Genomic DNA, 21,545 nt, shown 5'->3' on the forward strand with positions numbered 1-21,545 from the left:
TGCCTGTCACTTTGGGAGGGTATGGGGAACATTCCCCATTCCAGTTCTATTCTGACCCCCACCCAAAACTCTTTCTCTAGTATATCGATGATATTATCTGTGCTGCCTCCCTCTGTCATCTGGAATTGGAAAAAGTTTATCGATTTAGCTTCCAATTTCTACCTCACTGTCACCTTCACCAGGTCCATCTCTGACTCCTCCCTTCCCTTCCTCAACAACTCTGTTTTCATTTCTGCGGATAGCATCCCACCAGCCTCCATATCAAAGGATCATTAGCCATCATTTCCATCATCTCCATCGAGATGCCCCCACCAGCCACGTATTCCCTTCCTTTCCCTTAACAGCATTCCATGGGGACTGCTCCTTCTGGAACACCTGGTCCACTCTTCCTTTACTCCCATGGTGCCTTCCATTGTAATCACAGAAGGTGTAACACCTGCCTGTTTACCTCCTCCCCCCTCAGTATCCAAAGGCCCAAATACACCTTCCAGGTGAAGTAGCACTTTACCTGCACTTCTCACAATCTAGTCCACTGCATTCACTGCTCACAGCCTGGTCTGTACACTGGGGAACCCAAACATCGACTGGGTGACTTCTTCACAGAACACCTACCTTCTGTGCGCACACAAGCTTCCAGTTTCCTGCCACTTTAGCACCCCACCCTGTTCCCTGGTCAACATCGCTGTCTCAGGCTTGCTGCAGTGCTCCATCAAAGCTCAACACAAGCTGGAAGAACAGCATCTTATTTTCCACGTGTGGACCATGCAGCCATTTAGACTCAGTATTGAGTTCAATAACTTTAGGGCTTGAGTTTTCCCATATCCTTACTCCAAGCCCACAATGTTACTCAATGTTAACCACTAACAGTCTCCATTAACAGATATTCACCCTCCAAGCAAGATCATTATCCACTCCTTTGTCTGTCCCACTGCTCTTCTCTCTCTTTGAGCTCTATCTCCATCTATCACTTGCCCGTTTCCCTCCTCCCCTCACACAAATTGACATTTTCCAAGCTACCATCAGTTCTGAGGGGGAGGGTGACTCCACACAAAACATGAATTCTGATTTCTCTCCACAGATGCTGACACACCCATTGTTTCTGTGCCTGTCTCTGGATGTTTCTGGGCTTTTGCAAATTGAAAGGGAGCAGATCAGCTGTGGCCATAGAGAAATCTAGGAAGCACAAGAGGGAACATAAGAAAGCAATTGGAAGAGCAAGCAGGGACATGAGAAAGGGCTTAAGAGATGGATTAAGGAGAATCCTAAGATATTTTAAAAATACATTCAAGGGAAGAGGTTAACTAAGGAAAGAGTAGGGCCAATATGGACCACTGGGGCAAACTGTGTGAATCCCTGGTGCAGGTGAGTACAATTACAATATTTAAAAGACATTTGGATGGGTATATGAACAGGAAGGGTTTAGAGGGATATGAGCCAAATGCTGGCAAATGGGACTAGATTAAATTAAGGTATCTGGTTGGCATAGACAAGTTGGACTGAAGGGTCTGTTTCCATGCCGTACATCTCAATGACTCTATCGCTTTTCATTGGAGCTGACGTGAGGTGTGGGGGGAGCATCACATCTGCAGCGATGGGAGGTTGGAGCGCTGGGGAGAAAGGATGTTGTTAATTCAGATTAATTGTTCAGATTGTGAGAAAGGAACAACAATGATGTGTCTAACTGCCAGACTGGAAAGAACAAGGTAGACAAGCAAGAGGCTGGAAGAACACAGCAAGCCAGACAGCATCAGGAGGGGGAGAAGTCGACATTTCGGGTGTAACCCTTCTTCAGGACTGCGGGTGGGTGTGGGGGGAGCTGCAGATAAAGGGGGTGGCAGGGACAGGGTGGTGACATGGAGATAGGTGAAGATGGGTAGAGGGTACAACCTGGTTGGTCAATGGGAGGAATGAATTCGGTTGGTGGGGAGAGCGGCGCAAACCAAGGACTGTCGAATGGAACGGTCCTTGTGGAAGGCAGAGAGGGGTGGGGAGGGGAAGATGTTCTTGGTGACAGGGTCCAGTTGGAGTTGGTGGAAGTGTTTAATGATGATACGTGAAATGCAGAGATTGGTCAGGTGGTAGGTGAGTATAAAGGGAACCCTGTCTTTATTGCATTTTATAGGTTTCTCAGAACCTGATGCCCTTCAACAGGCCAGAGGATCCATGTTTCTGTGTGAGGGCGACCGCTCAGTAAGGAGTACAGCATATCTATCCTTCTTATTTCTTATCTCACTGGTTAGTTACATTGTGTACTGCTCTACTGTTTTAACAATAAGGTGTTAGCACAAGGACATGATGAAGAATCCTGAGCAGGTCATTGGGTTAATGAAAAAGTGTTGACCACATTGGGCACGGACACCATGTCTCACCCTGTGCTTTGAAGAACTGTTGGACACTGTGTCCTGTTGAGCATGTCTCCAGTTCATTAACCCACCCAACCTCTACACACCCCAACCCACCATCCCTCCTTCCCATTCACTTCGGTCTCTCAGCCCCAGCTTCCAACTTCCCCCCAGGAAGGGGAGAGTAAATCGATGCAGCTTGAGGAGGAGGCTTAATCACAGTGTAATTACTTTGCATGATCAGAATACAGTGCCGTGAGTGAAGAGTGTTTCAACTCCATCCCTGTGAGGTGGGTAGCTGTCTCTCCCACTCTGTGTATCTGGAAAAGTGTCCTGTGGAATGAGCCGACCAGGGGGGTCACTTACAGTTCGAGCTCAATTCACACACCCCGGCTTGGGCCCATAATCCAGGTGGGTGGAATCTGTGCAGTACTGAGGGACTGTGTACAGTCAGAGGGACAGACGTTCCAGTGAAACTTGCAACCGCGGTTCCCATTGCTCTGCCGGGTCAGTCAGTAAGGACTTAACTATGGTCCATGATGGATCACTTACTTCCTGTCCATCTTGGTAGGTTCTGAAATGACGGAGGAGTTCAAAGTGTGATCTGCAGTCTCTGGTATTTTTAGTCGGTTGTGCTGAAGGGTGAGGAAGCCCTGACTGTGAGGGTCTGGGGATTGTCACTGTACACCTGTCACTGTGATTGGGGCCCAGTGAAAATCTCCAAATTGAAATCATCAGCTTTGTGGGTGAAAGGACAACGGGATTTATAGAAATCTGTCATGGGACATGGGTATTGTTGGCAGGGCATGGATCTGTTGCCCACCATTAAATGCTCCCGAACTGAGTGGATTGCCAGGCTATTACTGAGGGCTGTTAAGAGTGATCCATATTGCTGTGGGTCTGGAGTCACATGTCGTTCAGAACGGGTACCAGACCAGACCAGACCAAACCTACGTACCCTTCATTGTACTATCTTCCATGTGCTTATCCAAGAGCTGCTAAAATGTCATTAATGAATCTGATGCTGGCAGTGCAATTCCACGCACTCGCCATTTTCTGTGTCAAGAACCTATCTCTGATATCTCTCCTAAACTTTCCTCCAGTCACCTTAAAATTATGTTCCCTTGTGATAACCATTTCTGCCATGGGAAAAAGTCTCTGACTATTCACTCTGTCTATGCCCACATCATCTGGTACACCTATAACAAGTCTTCATAAGACGTGCCCTCCAGTCCAGGCAGCATCCTGGTAAATCTCCTTTGCACCTTCTCTGAAGTTTCCACATCCTTCCAAAAACGAAGTGACCAGACTGAACAGCGTATTCCAAGTGTGGTCTAACTAAGGATCTATAGAGCTGCAGCATAATCTTGCAGATCTTAAACTCAATGAAAGCCAACAAATCATATGCCTTATTAACAACCCTATCAACATGGGTGGCAACTTTGAAGATCTAATTACATGGACCCCAAGATCCCTCTGTTCCTCCACAGTGCCAAGAATCCCACTTTTTACCCTGTAATCTGTATTCAAATCAACGTTCCAATATAAGTCACTTTACACTTTTCCAGATTGAACTCCATTTCCCACTTATCAGCTCACCTGTGTGAGGGACAGGATGTACATGTATTTGGAAAGGCAAGGACTGATTAGGGATAGTCAACATGGCTTTGTGCGTGGGAAATCATAACTCACAAACTTAATTGAATTTTTTGAAGAAGCAACAAAGAGGATTGATGAGCGCAGAGCAGTGGACGTGATCTGTATCGACTTCAGTAAGGCGTTTGACAATGTTCCCCATGGAAAATTGGTGAGCAAGGTTAGATCTCATGGAATACAGGGAGAACTAGCCATTTGGATACAGAACTGGCTCAAAGGTAGAAGACAGAGGATGGTGGTGGAGGGTTGTTTTTCAGACTGGAGGCCTGTGACCAGTGGAGTACCACAAGGATCGGTGGTGGGTCCACTACATTTTGTCATTTATACAAATGATTTGGATGTGAGCATAAGAGGTACAGTTAGTAAGTTTGCAGATGTCACCAAAATTGGAGGTGTAGTGGACAGTGAAGAAGGTTACCTCAGATTACAACAGGATGTTGATCAGATGGGCCAATAGGCTGAGGAGTGGCAGATGGAGTTCATTTTAGATAAATGCGAGGTGCTGCATTTTGGGAAAGCAAATCTTATCAGGACTTATACACTTAATGGTAAGGTCCTAGGGAGTGTTGCTGAACAAAGTGACCTTGGATTGCAGATTCATAGTTCCTTGAAAGTGGAGTCGCAGGGAGATAGGTGACTGAAGAAGGCGTTTGGTATGTTTTCCTTTATTGGACAGAGTATTGAGTACAGGAGTTGGGAGGTCATGTTGCAGTTGTGCAGGACATTGGTTGGACCACATTTGGAATATTGCATGCTGTTCTGGTCTCTTTCCTATCGGAAAGATGTAGTGATACTTGAAAGGGTTCAGAAAGCATTGACATGAATGTTGCCAGGGTTGGAGGATTTGAGCTAAAGGAAGAGGTTGAATAGACTGGGGCTGTTTTGCATGGAGCGTTGGAGGCTGAGGGATGATCTCATAGAAGTTTATAAAATCATGAGGGGCATGGATAGGATTAAAAGACAAAGTCTTTTCCCTGGGTGGGGGAGTCCAGATCTGAGGGCATAGCTTTAGGGTGAGAGGGGAAGATATAAAAGAGATTTAAGGGGCAACCTTTTCACACAGAGGGTGGTATGTGTATGGAATGAGCTGCCAGAGGAAGTGGTGGAGGCCGGTACAATTACAACATTTAAAAGGCACCTGGATGGGTATATGAATAGGAAGGGTTTGGAGGGATATGGGCCGGGTGCTGGCAGGTGGAACTAGATTGGGTTGGGATATCTGGTCGACATAGATAAGTTGGACAGAAGGGCCTATTTCCATGCTGTACATCTCTATAATTCTATGACCATAACTCTGCATCTTGTCAATATCCCGTTGCAACCTCCAACAGCCCTTCACAATATCCACAACTCCACCAACCTTCGTGTCATCAACAAACTTACTAATCCACCCTCTCACTTACTCATCCAATTCACTTATAAAAATCACAAAGAGCAGAGCTCCCAGAACCGATCCCTGCAGAACCCCACAGGGCACCGAGCTCCAGGCTGAATACTTTCCATCGACAACCACCTTCTATGGACCAGCCAATTCTATATCCAGACAGCTAATTTAAATGTTAACTCTGCTTTCTGCACACAGATGCTGTCAGACCTGCTGAGTTTCACCAACAATCCCTATTTCAGTTTAAGAAATTAAACAAACCTGCCCTGGTTCCTGGTTATTTCCCTTGTTTCTCCCTGTTCCATGCCATGATCACAGATTGGAACGACAAAATACTGTGATCATATTTAATTTTTAATTCCAAAATGTGTTTCTCAAAAGAGTGCTACAGCAGCTGAGAAAGACTGTAGGAGAGACAGAGAGACCAACAGAATGTCACAGCTATGGATGCAGACAGAAGTTCAAACAACAGCCTTTCAAAATGGGAAAGGGCTAGTCCAAACAGACTGAGCTGTAATTTCTTGATGGTTGACCTGTGACCTTCACTGAAACGGCTGCAATGTTCCACTATCTGCACTTTGTGTACAACTTTGAATTTATTCCAGAATACACCTTGTTGTTTTACCTTGTGTTTTCAGTCTCATCTCTAATTTCTAATCCATGTGCCTGTGTGTTGTGTTACAAATTTGCCCGCGTTTACTCATTAATAAACTCAGCTGCTGCTAACGCCAGAAAGCCTGTTTAAATTGTTCCTTTGAAGGTACCGGTTCATGTGGTTTGGGAGAAAGACATCCACAAGTGTCTAACCAACCGAGGGGCTGGGTGGAGAAAGAGGGGAACCAGTCCATCCCCTCACACCCGGGAATGTGACAGTTTGGGGGGTTACTGGTGTGGGAGCGGAATGAAATGGGGAACCTCACCCACAGTCTGTTTGTAACAACCACCCCCTGGTTATTGTTAACTCACTGGGATATTCAGCAATTTAAAAAGTAATTTTTCTTCCTCCTCTTGTAATGCAGACTCCAGTTTGAGGAACATTGTGAGTGGAGCTGAATATTTCAGCCTCAGATTAGATTAGATTCCCTACAGCATGGAAACTTTGGCCCAACAAGTCCACACCGACCCTCTGAAGAGTAACCCACCCAGACCCATTCCATTACATTTACCCCTGACTGATGTACATAACACAATAGGCAATTTAGCATGGCCAATTCAGATGACATGCACATCTTTTGGATTGTGTGAGGAAACCAGAGCACCTGCAGGAATCCAATGCAGACATGGGGAGAATGAGCAAAATCCAACAGACAGTCGCCCGAGGCTGGAATCGAGCCGAGGTCCCTGGTGCCGTTAGGCAGCGGTCGAACCACTGAGCCACTGTGCCACCCGCAGATGAAGAAGAGACTTGTAGTTCTCAGTCTGCTGCTCAAAGCCATTGGTGCCATTATCTTTCAAAAATGTGAAGTCGGCAAGATTTTCAAGGAAAATTGACCTGGTGGATATTTAGGATATAACCTGGATCACTGTGAGTTTCACTGTTTCCATGTTGTAAACAAAGACAATGCATTCAACCAGAGGAAATAGGTTTAAAGGAAGAGGTGAAAGATATAAAAGGGACCTCAGGGACAACATTTTCACACAGAGGGTAGTACATGTATGGAATGAACTGCCAAAGGAAGTGGTGGAGGCTGGTACAATTACAACATTTAAAAGGCATCTTGATGGCTATCTGAATAGGAAGGGTTTAGAGGGATATGGGCCCAGTGCTGGCAAATGGGACTAAATTAATTTAGAATATCTGGGTGGCATGGATGAGTTGGACTGAAGGGTCTGTTTCTGTGCTGGACATCTCTGTGAGTCTAACTTGCCTCACTGGGTCTTAGAGCCCTCTTTCACCTCATTACCTGTCACGATGGTGTTCATGTTAGACTCTTGTCAGTGAGTTAGAGAGTCAATGCACTGAATGATGTGGGGCTGGATTATACAGAGCCCCCAACTACAGCACATTCTCTGATGTCAACTTGGGCAAGGGGCCAGCCGCTATCACAGTAAATGTGAGGGGCATCATGATGAGAATGCAGGGCAACAGTGAGGACTGCAGATGCTGGAAATCAGAGTCTAGATTAGAGTGGTGCTGGAAAAACACAGCAGGTCAAGCAGCGTCTGAGGTGCAGGAAAATCGATGTGTCGGGCAAAAGACCTTCATCAGGAATGAAGGCAGGGAGCCTCCAGGGTGGAGAGATAAATGGGGGGAGGGGGGAGAAGGTAGCAAAGAGTACAATAGGTGGATGGAGGTGTGGATGAAGGTGATAGTTCAGAGAGGAGGGTGGAGGAGGGTAGCAAAGAGTAGCGAGTCTGTTTCAGTACATGGTTGAAGAGCTTCAGGGCAGAGGAGATGACCTGAGGTTTGCAGTGAGAGAGAGACTCACTGAGATTCTTGTGGAGAGAGGAGGATGACTTCTTCAAGGTAGTCCTCACTTTTGCCTCGTTGATTTTAACCTTACTGCGAATCCTCTTGCAAGGATACCTACCTTGAAGGAGTTCTCCTCCTCTCTCTCTACAAGAATCTCAATGAGTCTCTCTCTCTCTCACTGCATCCCCCAGGGCATCTCCACTGCCCTGAAGCTTTTCAACCATTTACTGAAACAGACTCGCTACTCTTTGCTACCCTCCCCCACCCTCCTCTCTGACCTATCACCTTCATCTCCACCCCCATCCACCTATTGTACTCTTTGCTACCTTTTCCCTAACTCCCCCCAATTTATCTCTCTACCCTGGAGGCTCCCTGCCTTCAGTCCTGATGAAGGTCTTTTGCCCGAAGCGTTGATACTCCTGCTCCTCGGATGCTGCCTGACCGGCTGTGCTTTTCCAGAACCACTCTAATCTAGATGATAACAATACGGGACAAGTCTGATCCCAGAGTGAGGCCTTGTTGGAATGCTGGGCTTTATTTCAAAGGGAATGGGGTTGAAAATGAGGGAAGTCTTGTTAAAGGGACTGAGCACAATATAATGTAGGAGCATTAATACTGATATTAATATCAATATTAAGTCCAGGAAGTTGTACAGTGAATGTAATCTCGAGTTCAACTCCTTCAGGTTGTGAGCCCACTCCCATTCGATGCCTTACTTGTCACTTTCCTTGTTACATTCTTGTCACCATGTCGATTCACACCTCCCCCCACCCTAGTGGGACTGGCTGTTCTTTCCAGTCTGACAGTTAGACACCCCATTGTTCATCCATTCTCACATTTCGATCGCTTTGTCTGAACTATCAACATCCCTTCTCCCCCAGCATTCCAAACATTCCCTCCCTACGACTGGGTAAATGCTGCTCCCTCCACATTTCGTACCAACTCTGATGAAGAATAAGAGTCACATCAATGGACAGCACAGAAAAAGACCCTTCAGTCTCACATGTGACTAGATATCCTGAATTAATTTAGTCCTGTTTGCCAGCATTTGACCCATATCCCTCCAAACACTTCCTATTCGTCTACCCATCCAGATGCCTTTTAAATGTTGTAATTGTACCAGCCTTCACCACTTCCTTTGGCAGCTCATTCCACACATGCATCACCCTCTGCGTGAAAAAGGTGCCTTTTCGGTCCTTTTTATACCTTTATACCTTCTCCCCTTAAACCTATGCCCTCTACTTTTGCACTCCCTTATCCTGGGGAAAAGACCTTGTCTATTTATCCTAACCATGCCCCTCATGATTTTATAAATCTCGATCCTCTGACATTCCAGTGAAAATAGCCCTAGCCTACTTACCCTCTCCCTATAGCTCAAACCGACCAAACCTGGCAACATCCTTGTAAATCTTTTCTGAACACTTTCAAGTTTCACAACATCCTTCTAGCAGTAGGGAACCGGAATTGAACACTATTTCAAAACTGGCCTAACCAGTTATGTCCTGTACAACATAGCCTCCCGACTCCCTACACCCAATGCACTGACCAATAAAGGCTAGTATACCAAACACCTTCTTCTCTCCCTTGTCTAACTGTGACTCAACTTTCAAGGAACTATGAACCTGCATTATCAAGTCTCTTTGTTCAACGACACTTCCCAGGACCTTATTCTTAAGTGTATAAGTCCTACCCTGATTTGCCTTTTCAAAATGCAACACCTCTCATTTATCTAGATTAAACTCCATCTGTCACTTCTCAGCCCATTGGCCATTCTGATCCAAGTCACACTGTTCTCTGAGGTAATCTTCTTTGCTGTCCACTGAACCATCAATTTTGGTGTCATCTCCAAACTAGCCAACTGTACCTCCCCTATATTCACATCCAAATCATTTATATAAATGAAAAAAGCAGTAGACCCAGTACCAATCCTTGTGGCACTCTACTGGTCACAGGCTTCACGTCCAAAAAGCAACCTTCCACCACCACCCTCCATCTCCTACATTCAAGCCAATTTTGTATCCAAATGGCTAGTTCTCCCTGTAAACCCTTGTAATCTAACCTTTCTAACCAATCTACCATGAGGAACCTTGTCGAATGCCTGACTGATGTCCATACAGACAATGTCCATTATTCTGCTTTCATCAAACCTCTTCTTCACTTCTTCAAAAAATTCTATCAAGTTAGTGAGACATGATTTCCCATGCACAAAGCTATGCTGACTCTTCCTAATCAGTCCTTGCCTTTCCAAATACATGTAAATCCTATGCCCCAAAATCACCTCCAACAAACTATCTGCCACTGATGTCAGGATCACCAGTCTATAATTCCTTTGCTTTTCCTTACCACCTCCTTTAAATAAAGACACCACGTTAGCCACCCTCCAGTCTTCCGGCACCTCACCCGTAGCTATCAATGAGACAAATATCACAGCAAGGGGCCCAGCAAACACTTTCCTTGCTTCCCACATTTGGATACACCTGATCAGGTCCCAGGGACTTTTCCACCTTTATGTGTTTTAAGACATACAGCACCTCCTGCTCTGTCATATGGACAAGTTTCAAGATATCGCTATCTATTTTCCAAGATAACGTATCTTGTTTCCATCTCCTTCTCCACAGTAAACACTGATGCAAAGTACTCATTTAATATCTCCCCCATCTCTTGCAGTTCCGCACACAGGCTGCCTTTTTGATCTTTAAGCGGCCCTACTTTCTCATTAGTTACTCTTTTGTCCTTAATGTATTTATAGAATCTCTTTGGATTCTCCTTAACCTTATTTGCCAAAACTATCTCATGTCCTCTTTTTGCCCTCCTGATTTCCTTCTTAAGTATACATTATACTCTACCCTCGTACTTGTCTATGGATTCACTTGATCACTGCTGTCCTTAACTGGTCATATGCTTCCTTAATTACCTTGAGTAGAGCCTCAATTTCTCTGGTCATCCTGATTTCCCTACACCTACCAGCCTTGCCCTTCACTCTAACAGGATCATACTGTCACTGGACTCTCAGGCTTCCCACTTTCCAGCCATCCCTTTACTGCGAATATCCAAACTCAATCAACTTTTGAAAGTTCTTGCCAAATTCCGCCAAAATTGGTCTTTTTCCAATTTCGAATTCTGACGTTTAGATTGAGTGAACGTAGTGTAACTTTATTTATTTCGCAACTTTGAGGTTAATTAATTGTGCATCAGATTACCACAGACACAATTGTGTAGAAAGGAGCGTGTGGGCCCTGTGATCTCCTGGATTGGTTTTGATCAGCTGATGGGATCCAGAAGGATTCTTTCTGAGTATTGTTCCCCTCATTGTCTCTGGCGTGCTGCGTCTCCACAGAGAAGCCTGTGGTGGTCATGGCTGTGATGGGGGATGGGGTTTGGGCTGGGGTGCAGAGGAACAAGGGACAATCAGTGATGGTTGCTCCATGGGGAGGTTTTAATGGTTTCTCCTTCTGAACTGAAAGCACAGACTGCAGAGGGTCATGTGACTATGGCAAGCCACAGAGCCCAGTGTCCTCACAACTGTATTTCTCCAAATAATAATGATCTCGTAATTCTGATTTCAGACAGTGATGTTTGTTTCTGTCATTCATTTTCTGTGACCATGCATCCTTCAGACAAGGAGCACACAGTCAGAATGAAGATATAGAACATAGAACATTACAGCTCAGTACAGGCCCTTTGGTCCTCAATGTTGCAACATCCTGTGGAGCCAATCTGAAGCCCAACTATCCTACACTATTCCATTTTCCTCCATATGTGTATCCAATGACTATTTTAATGCCCTTAAAGTTGGTGAGTCTACAACTGTTGCAGACAGTGCATTCCATGCCCCTTCTACTCTCTGAGTAAAGAAACTACCCCTGACATCAGTCCTGTATCTATCATCCCTCAGTTTAAAGCTATGTCCCCTCTTGCTAGTCATCACCATCCAAGGAAAAAGGCTCTCACTGTCCACCCTATCTGACCCTCTGATTATCTTATATGTCTCAATTAAGTCACCTCTCTAATGAAAACAGCCTCAAGTCCCTCAGCCTTTCCTCATAAGACCTTCCCTCTATACCAGGCAACATCTCCTCTGATCCATTTCCAAAGATTCCACATCCTTCCTATAATGCGGTGACCAGAACTGTATGCGATACTCCAAATGTGGTCGCACCAGAGTTTTGTACAGCTGCAACATGACCTCATGGCTCCAAAACTCAATACCTCTACCAATAAAAGCTAACACACCGTATGCCTTCTTAACAACACTATCAACCTGGGTGGCAACTTTCAGGGATCTATGCAAATGGATACCGAGATCTCTTTGCTCATCTGCACTACCAAGAATCTTACCATTAGCCCAGCACTCTTTATTCCTGTTGCTTCTTCCAAAGTGAATCACTTCACACTTTTGCACATTAAACTCCATTTGCCACCGCTCAGCTCAGCTCTGCAGTTTATCTATGTCCCTTTGTAACCTGCAACACCCTTTAGTGCTATCCACAACTCCACTGACCACAGTGTTCTCCACAAATTTACTAACCGATCATTCTACACCCTCATCTCGGTCATTTATAAAAATGACAAACAGCAGTGGCCCCAACACTGACCCTTGCGATACACCACTAGTACCTGAACTCCAATATGAACATTTCCCATCAACCACCACCCTCTGTCTTCTTTCAGCTGGACAATTTCTGATCCAAACTGTTAAATCACCCTCAGTCTCATGCCTCTGTATTTTGTGCAACAGCCTACAATGGGAACCTTTTCAAATGCCTTAGTGAAATCTATATACACTGCATCATACCCTCACGCTTTACCCTCATCCACCTGTTTGGTCACCATCACAAAGAACTCAATAAGGTTTGTGAGGTACGACCTATCCTTCATAAAACCAGGTTGACTATCACTAATCAACTTATTCCACTCGAGATGATTACAAATCCTATCTCTTATGACCTTTTCCAACACTCTACCCACAAACAAAGTAAGGCTCAGTGGTCTATAATTACCAGGGTTGTCTCTACTCCCCTTCTTGAACAAGGGGACAACATGTGCTATCTTCCAGTCTTCTGGCACTGTTCCTGTTGACAATAATGATATAAAGATCAAAACCAATCTTCTGCTCTCACCTCCTTGGCTTCCCAGAGAATCCAATGATAAATCCCATCCAGCCCAGGGGACTTATCAATTTTCACACTTTCCCGAGTTGCCAACACTTCCTTCTTGTGAACCCCAATCCCATCTAGTCCAGGTAGCCTGTATCTCAGTATTCTCCTTGACAACATTGTCTTTTTCCAGTGTGAATACTGACAAAAAATATTCATTTAGCACTTCCCTTATCTCCTCGTACTCCACACACAAATTCCCATTACTATGCTTGATTGGCTCTAATCTTACTCTAATCATTCTTTTATTCCTGATATACCTGGAGAAAGTTTATAGGTTTTTCTTGATCCTATCTGCCAACAACTTCTCACATCCTCTCCTGGCTCTTCTTAGTTCTCTCTTTAGGTCTTTCCTGACTAACTTGTAACTCTAAAGTGCCCGAATTAAGCATTCATGTCTCATCCTAACATAAGCCTTCTTCTTCCTCCTGACAAGAGATTCTTTAGTACATTACGTCTCCCTCGCTTGACCACTTCCTCCCTGCCTGACAGGTACGTACTTATCAAGGACACGCAGTAGCTGTTCCTTGAATAAGCTCCACGGTTCAATTGTGTCCATTCTCTGCAGTTTCCTTCCCCAGGTTACTGAAAGACAAATGTTACTGTTGTCTGTGCCACTCTGTGAGGTGGCATGTGAACCACATTTATGTTAACCACATGCTTTGACCAATAGCTTCTGGTGTTTATTTTCATCCTAGAGATGTGCACAGCCTTCTCTGGAAGTCATTACAACACAAGTACAATATCTTGCAGTAAAAGTCCAGACAGAAAGCTGCAGCATCAATCTATGGAATCTTTCCAATCAGTAATATGTGGTGTGATGACCTGACTTTTCCAGACGCTTGGATTCACTGTGAAGTCGCATGTCATAGAGTCATAGAGATGTACCACATGGAAACAGACCTTTCGGTCCAACTCGTTCATTCTGACCAGATATCCTAACCTAATCCCAGTCCATCTGCCAGCACTTAGCCCATATCCAAAATCCTTCTTATTCATATATGCATCCAGATGCCTTTTAAATGTTGTAATGGTACCTATTGCCACCACTTCCTCTGGCAGCTCATTCCATACACGCACCACTCTTTGCGTGAAAAGGTTGCTCCTTAGTTCCCTATTCTCTGTCTAGTTGCTCGCTTGCTCTGAATGTATTTGGAGAATCTCTTTGGATTATCCCTACTGTTATTTGCCAAGGCTATCTTATATCATGACTTTGTCTTCCCGATCTCCCTCTGTAGAATGCCCCTACATTCTTTATACTGTTAAAGAGATTCATTTGACCCCAGTTGTCTATATCTAATATATGATTCACTCTTTTTATTCTTAACTAGAACCTCAATATCTTTATTCATCCATTGTTCTCTCATCCTACCAGCCTTACATTTTACTCCTACGAGAACATAATGACTGTGAACTCTCATGATCACACTGTTGAAGACCTCCCACTTATCAAGTGTCCCTTTATTTGTGAACAGTTTACTCCAATTAATTTTTGAAAGTTCTTGTCTCATACCATTTAAATTTGCCTTACTCCAAATAAAAGCTTTAACTTTTACAGAAGGCTTGTCCTTTTCCATAACTATTTTAAAATGAATGATCACTCGTCTCAAAATGTTCCCCCATATCCTGTCTTGTTATTCTACAGAAGATCACATTTTGCTCTTTCTCGAGTAAGAACATTTGCATATGTTTAGCAAATTCTTCACTATCCAAACCTTTAACAATATGGTAGTCCTAAACTATGTTTGGAAAAGTAAAATCACCAACTTGTATAACCTTATTATTCTTACATGTACCTGAGACCTGTTCACATATTTGTTTCTCAATTTCCCTCTGACTATTGTGGGGTCTCTAGTACAATCCCACCAAGATTATCATTCCTTTCTTATTTCTAATTTCAATCTATATATTTTCACTGGATGATTTTTCAGAAATATCTTCTCTAGTTACAGCCCGTAATGTTTTCCTAATCACAAATGCCATCACCCTTTCTCTTTCACCACTTTTTCCATCCTTCCTATAGCATCTGAAACCTGGAAATTTGAGATGCCAGTCCTGACAATCCCTCAACCATATTTCTGTAATTGCTATGATATCCCAGTCCCATGTTCCCAATATGCTCTGAGTTCATCAGCCTTACCAGTAAGACCTTTTTGCATTTAAATAAATGCAGTTTAATTCTTCAGAGTTACTTTGTTTTCTGGCTTGCTCTTCTCTGTCTTTTGTTATGAAATTGAAGATATACACTGTGTCTTTAGCAGAGAGTGTATGCTGTTCAAAACTGAGAGTGAATAAGCACGTATGTGATATGACTAGACAGCAGTCTTAGAATGTACTTGAAAATTGAAAATATGTAATATTTGGCTGTGAAATGGATTCCTGAGTTGGTTGCTGTTTGACAACAATTCAAATTTAACCAATCAGTTTAAAATATGCCCCAGGATACTAAAACCCAATCACATTTGAATTTATTGTTTTGCCAACATCGAACCAATCTGATGTTGGGGATATAAAGACAATCTGATGTTGGGGATATAAAGAGACAGGCATCTTGAAAATTAGAGACAGAGCAACTGCTATCAACACCGATCCAAGAAATTAGGAAACACTCTCATTCAAAGGTACCTTTTCATTTGAAACATATTCCCAATTTAAAAAAAAGAATATGACCTAGGGAGATGTTCAGCCAGAAGAAGACAGACACGGAAGATGGCAGTTGCTGTGTGATTTAGAAATTAAGTTGATGTAACTTTAGTAAGTATTTTATTGAACAGTATATTGTTACAGAGTCGGAGGGAGGTAATAAGCGGTTAAGAAAAATGGGGGGCTTAGAGTTGTGAATAGTTGTTGTTTAATATTCACTTTTAGAGTTAAAGAATAAATTGATATTATTTTCTTTAAATAGTGGGATTTGGGAGTGCTCTGTCACTCATTCTTTAACAGATTACGAGGTGAGGTGAGCTTTTCTGGTTGTTTGGTTTAATTAATAGAAGGGTTCACTGCCATGTTGTAACAGTTTGTGGGCTCGAGTCTGAGATTTGGACAGGATTAGACAGATCCAGTCTGAGATTTGGACAGATTTAAAAGATCCAATTTAAGATTTGGAGGGGTTTAGAAAGATCCAGTCTGAGATTTGGACAGATTCAGGGTACAGAAGATCCCAGCAGATTTAAACAGTTGCTGATTAGTGTCCTAGATTTTTAAATACAATGTAGGTGAGGTATTTTATATAATTTTGGTTTCTTGTTTTTTAAATTAAAAATGACAGAAGTGGCTCTCAAGATTGCAAAAGAGGTTCTGGGTTTGAAGATGATTCCCAAATTTGCCAAGAAAGTTTAGAAAGACAGAAAAAAGCCATACTTTTAGAATTAGCAAATCGTTTAGAATTGGGTTTAACCAGGAACAAAAAGAAAGTTAAAAGTGCAGTGGATTTGGTCAAGGACCTTGATGTATCAGAGAAACAGATAAGTGCAGTAGAGTCAGAAAAATTTAAATTGCAACTGAGGAAAATGGAGGTAGAAGATAAAGAAAGGGAAATATTAGCCATGAGAGGAGAAAGAGAGAGAGAGAGAGAGAGAAAGAGAATTAAGAGAAAGAAAGAGAGAAGAATAAGAGAGGAAAAGCAAAAAGGAAAAGAAGGTTCACAGCTGAGCAAAGAGAGAGAAGAAGAAAGAGAAAGAGAGAGAGAATTTGAACTTCAGAAGTTACAAATTAGTCAGGAAAATCAAGTTAACAGGATGGAGATGGAGAGTAAAGGCAGTGATGTGTACAAATATGTTAAAACATTGCCACATATTATCAGAAAGATGACAAAGCCTTTACTTCAATTGAAAAATTGGCTCAGGAGAACTGCTGGCTAATACTAGTTCAGACTAAGCTGGTAGGCAGAGCTGGTGAGGTATTTACAGTGCTATCAGATGAAGGGGAAAGAGATTATGCAGATGTCAAACAAGCCATTTTGAGTCCCTATGAATTGGTACCAGAAGTGTACAGACAGCAGTTCAGAAACATAAAGAAGGAACCAGGTTAGATTTACGTTGGGTTCGAAAGAATTAAACATAGTAATTATGATAGATGGATGTGGGCTTTAAAAATAGATAAGACTTACAAGAGAGATTATTGTGCTAGAGGAGTTTAAAAACTCACTTCCATAGATGATCAAAATTCATGTGGATGAACAGAAAGTTCAAGAAGTGCGAAGGGCAGCAGAGTTGGCAGATGAATATACATTGGTGCAGAAGGCAAAGTTTAGCTCCTGGCAAGAATTTCAGCCTGTGAGGGATCGAAACTGGGAGAAGGGAGATCCTACACTACAAAGCAAAGAGTAGAACATATTGTTCGTAATTCACCACAGGTGAATAAAGAAGCCCAAGAGGGTGAAAAGGAGGTGAAAGGCAGCAAGCATTTTTACTGTAATAGAGTGGGACATATAAAATGACAGTGCCGGATAAGAAGGGCACTGGGAAACAATGTTCTTGCTGTGAGAAAGTGCGATGCATAAACTCACAGTGCTGGTCATTGAACAGAGGCACAGTGGGAAAAGATGTGGGAAAAGAAGCTGAGCCAGTGACTTTCGTGAAAGTAGTAAAGGAAACCTCAAGAAAAGTCGAGGAGCTGTAAGAGAGTGCACAGGGGATGGGTACGGAGTTAGTGCCCGATCTCTATAAAAATGTCGCCTCTGTAGTAAAGTTTATTCAGAAAGAAAGGGGGGGGAAGGGAAAGAAGTTATAATTTTGAGAGGTATGGGATCTAATCAGTCTCTAATAGTAAGAGATGAACGTATTTGCACTCTTTCTGACATGTTACCGGAGAGAGTGGTAATTTGTGGAATAGGTAGATAGATCCCCTGTGTAAGGTCAGGTTGGAGAGCCAAATCAGTGAGAGTGATTGACAGGGTGTCAGTTCCAGGAATATGGCAGATAAAACTCTAAAATTTGGACATTTTCCCATGGGGATGACATATTAATATTGTTACCAGTGGGAGGCGATCCCTTCAAAGCCAGGTTTAGTTATCAAATTGAGAAAAAGTTGAGTCAGGTAAACTATCTGTGAAAGATGCCAGATAGGAAACAACCGAATCGGGTATGTCACGTGAATATGTTGAAACCTTACTATAATAGAGAAAAGGAACTGGAGAAACAAGTGTTGGTTACAGCCTCACAGAGTGAGAAATCAAATCTAGATGACGTGGAGTTTGAAGAGCCTCAAAATACATTAAATAATGAGGAAGTCCTTGAGGAGTGAGATAGATAAGTAAACGATCGGTCTCAGGAGCAAAGAACACAATTGAAAGGTTTGTTGCAGCAGAATGATGCAGGAATAAGATTTGGAGGACTAATGTGACTGTGCATGAGGTAGAAGTAGGGAATGCTGTTCCAATAAAACAACACTCTACAGACTTAATCCTTTCAAAGCCACACAGGCCCAGAAGGAAGTGGAGGCATGCTCAACAAAGACGTCATTGAACGGAGTCAGAGCGAGTGGAGTTCGCCAATCCTGTTAGTTCCCAAACCTGATGGAACTCAATGATTTTGTGTGGACTATTAGAAGGTCAACGCTGTAACAAAACCAGACTCATGCTCAGTACCAAGATTGGAGGACTGTATAGAGAAAGTTGAATAAGCCAGTTACATCACAAAGCTGGACTTACTGTGTGGTTATTAGCAGGTACCTTTATCAGAGAAAGTGAAAGAAGTTTCTGCGTTTGTAACCCCAAATGGGCTATATCAATTCAAAGTGATGCCCTTTGGAATGAAGAATGTGCTGGTCACATTCCAAAAACTTATGAACAGTGTTGTGGCTGAGTTAACAATCTGTGCAGTCTATCTGGATGATGTAGTGATCTTTAGTGAGTCATGGAAAGATCACATGGTACAGTTGGCAGAGCTCTTTGAACGATTGGGAGAAGCAAAACTGGCAATAAACTTACAGAAAACAGAACTTGTGAAGGCAGAGGTAACGTTCTTGGGGCAGGTCATGGAAGGTTGACACCAAGGAACTCAAAGACGAAGGCCATCGAGGAATTTCCGTGACCAACCTCAAAGAAAGAGGTGCTTCAGATTTTGGGACTAAGGGGGGGGGTTCTACCGAAAGTTTCTTCCAAACTTCAGCAGCATGGTGGCACTGCTAACAGATTTGCTGAAGAAGAACACAAAATGTCGGTAGACAGAACAATGCCAGGAAGCAGTTGACAGTTTAAAAGCAATATTAACTACCAGTTTTAGCTGCACCAAACTTTTTGAAACCCTTCAAAGCTGCAATTGATGCTGGCAATATAGGAGTTGGAGCTGTACTGCTACAGGAAGATAGGGATGGAATTGAATGGCCAGTTGGTTACTTTTCAAAGGAAGTCAACAGCCAACAGAGAAAATACTCCACTGTCAAAAAGGAATTATTGAGTTTGGCACTGGCCTTACAACATTTTAATGTTTATGTGTTGAACAATAGGTCGGAGACAGTTGTATACACAGATCACAATCCTCTTACATTCTTGGAATGATTTAAAGACAAGAATATGAGAATATTTCATTGGACTCTTACGCTACAGACTTTTAATTTACAAATCATACATGTTGTGGGTCATAAGAATGTGATAGTAGATGCGCTATCACAGTTTTAATCACAGATATGTTCAATACACAGATATGTCCAATTCACATATGTTATATTAGATTAGATTAGATTACTTTTTAGATTAGATTACTTACAGTGTGGAAACAGGCCCTTCGGCCCAACAAGTCCACACCACCCCGCCGAAGCGCAACCCACCCATACCCCTACATCTACCCCTTACCTAACACTACGGGCAATTTAGCATGGCCAATTCACCTGACCTGCACATCTTTGGACTGTGGGAGGAAACCGGAGCACCCGGAGGAAACCCACGCAGACACGGGGAGAATGTGCAAACTCCACACAGTCAGTCGCCTGAGGCGGGAATTGAACCCGGGTCTCTGGCGCTGTGAGGCAACAGTGCTAACCACTGTGCCACTGTGCCGCCCACCACTGTGCCACTGTGCCACCGTGCATTTACATATTTCATTGTAAAGGGTTAAAAATTAGGAAATAAAAGCCATCTTTTCATAATGATGCTTCATTTTTTTAAAAGGGGGCGTATTATGAAGGTGAAGGTGTGTACTGTACCTTTAAGGGAGAGTGAAGGCTGTTTTGATTACAAGCACCGGTCATGTGACTGACTAGCAGTCTCAGAGTGTATTGGAAAATTGAAAATATGTAACATTTGGCTGTGAAACAAAAACCTAACTTTTGGTTGCTATGTTTTTGCAAAGACTGGAGCGACTGGGCTTGTATACCCTTGAGTTTAGAAGACTGAGAGGGGCTCTGATTGAGACATATAAGATTATTAAAGGATTGGACACTCTGGAGGCAGGAAACATATTTCCGCTGATGGGTGAATGCCAAACCAGACGACACAGCTTAAAAATATAGGGTAGACCATTTAGGACAGAGATGAGGAGAAACCTCTTCACCCAGAGAGTGGTGGCTGTGTGGAATGCTATGCCCCAGAGGGCAGTGGAGGCCCAGTCTCTGGATTCTTTTAAGAAAGAGTTGGATAGAGCTCTCAAAGATAGTGGAATCAAGGGTTATGGAGATAAGGCAGGAACTAGATACTGATTAGGAATGATCAGCCATGATCATATTGAATGGCGGTGCAGGCTCGAAGAGCTGAATGGCCTACTCCTGTACCTATTGTCTATTGTCTATAGTCCAAAGATGTGCAGGTCAGGTGAACTGGCTATGCTAAATTGCTCTTAGTGTTAGGTGCATTAGTCAGGGGTGAATGAAACTGGGTGGGTTACTCTTCAGAGAGTTGGTGTGGACTTGTTGAGCCAAAGGGACTGTTTCCACACTGTAGGGAATCTAATCTAATTTTAATAGGGGCATTTATGGGAACAGTATATTGTTATAGAGTTGGAAGTAGATAGCAAGCAGTTTGGAGAAAGGAGGCTTAGATTCGTAAATAGTTGCTATTTAATGTTCACTTTTAAAGTTAAAGAATAACTTGATACTTTTTTCTTTAAACAGTGGAATTTGGGAGTTCTCTGTCACTGATACTTTAACAGATCATGAGGCGAGGTAAGGTTTTCTGGGTGTTTGGTTTAATTAGCAGAAGGTTTCACTGCCATGTCATAACAGAACTACAGGAGCAAACAACTGTCCCAGTCTGAAAGGGGATTGAGGACGGCTTAATTAGAACAGAGAAGGTGGTACTCACAGTCTTCCACTTGCTGTACTTGCTGAATTTTGACAATATAGAATTCGTTATAATGTGAGCAAGTTCACATCATGAAAGGATTCTGGCACTGCAGAGAGTGAGCAGGAAACTGAGAACAATTAGTGTCTTCATTCTGTCAGTGAGAGATGTGTCTGTGTCTGACTCTGGTAACAGCTGCCTCTTTATACAGAATCACGCCTGTGGTTATCTGCTCCACAAAGTGAATTAACCTCGAAACTGGGAAATAAATAAAGATACACTATGTTTACAAGATTAGCACTGGGATCCTGGAACGGCAGACTATGATACAATATAAAGGGAAGGGCACAGAGACTGCTGGGGAGTGACTTCACTCCTT

The 21,545-nt window shown here is 43.1% G+C and overlaps 1 protein-coding gene across 1 annotated transcript in view; it reads right to left on the bottom strand.

Annotated features, from left to right (window-relative positions):
* LOC122555591 (lysozyme C-like) overlaps positions 1 to 21,306 on the bottom strand; it is a 59,299-nt gene extending 37,993 nt beyond the window's left edge. The window contains exon 1 of the mRNA XM_043701623.1: positions 21,188 to 21,306. The gene's annotated coding sequence lies outside the window, so the exon portion shown is untranslated. The remainder of the gene's footprint in view (positions 1 to 21,187) is intronic.
* Between the last annotated feature and the right edge of the window lie 239 nt (positions 21,307 to 21,545).

This window comes from Chiloscyllium plagiosum, chromosome 12 (assembly GCF_004010195.1).
Source record: "Chiloscyllium plagiosum isolate BGI_BamShark_2017 chromosome 12, ASM401019v2, whole genome shotgun sequence".
Taxonomy (NCBI): Eukaryota; Metazoa; Chordata; class Chondrichthyes; order Orectolobiformes; family Hemiscylliidae; genus Chiloscyllium; species Chiloscyllium plagiosum.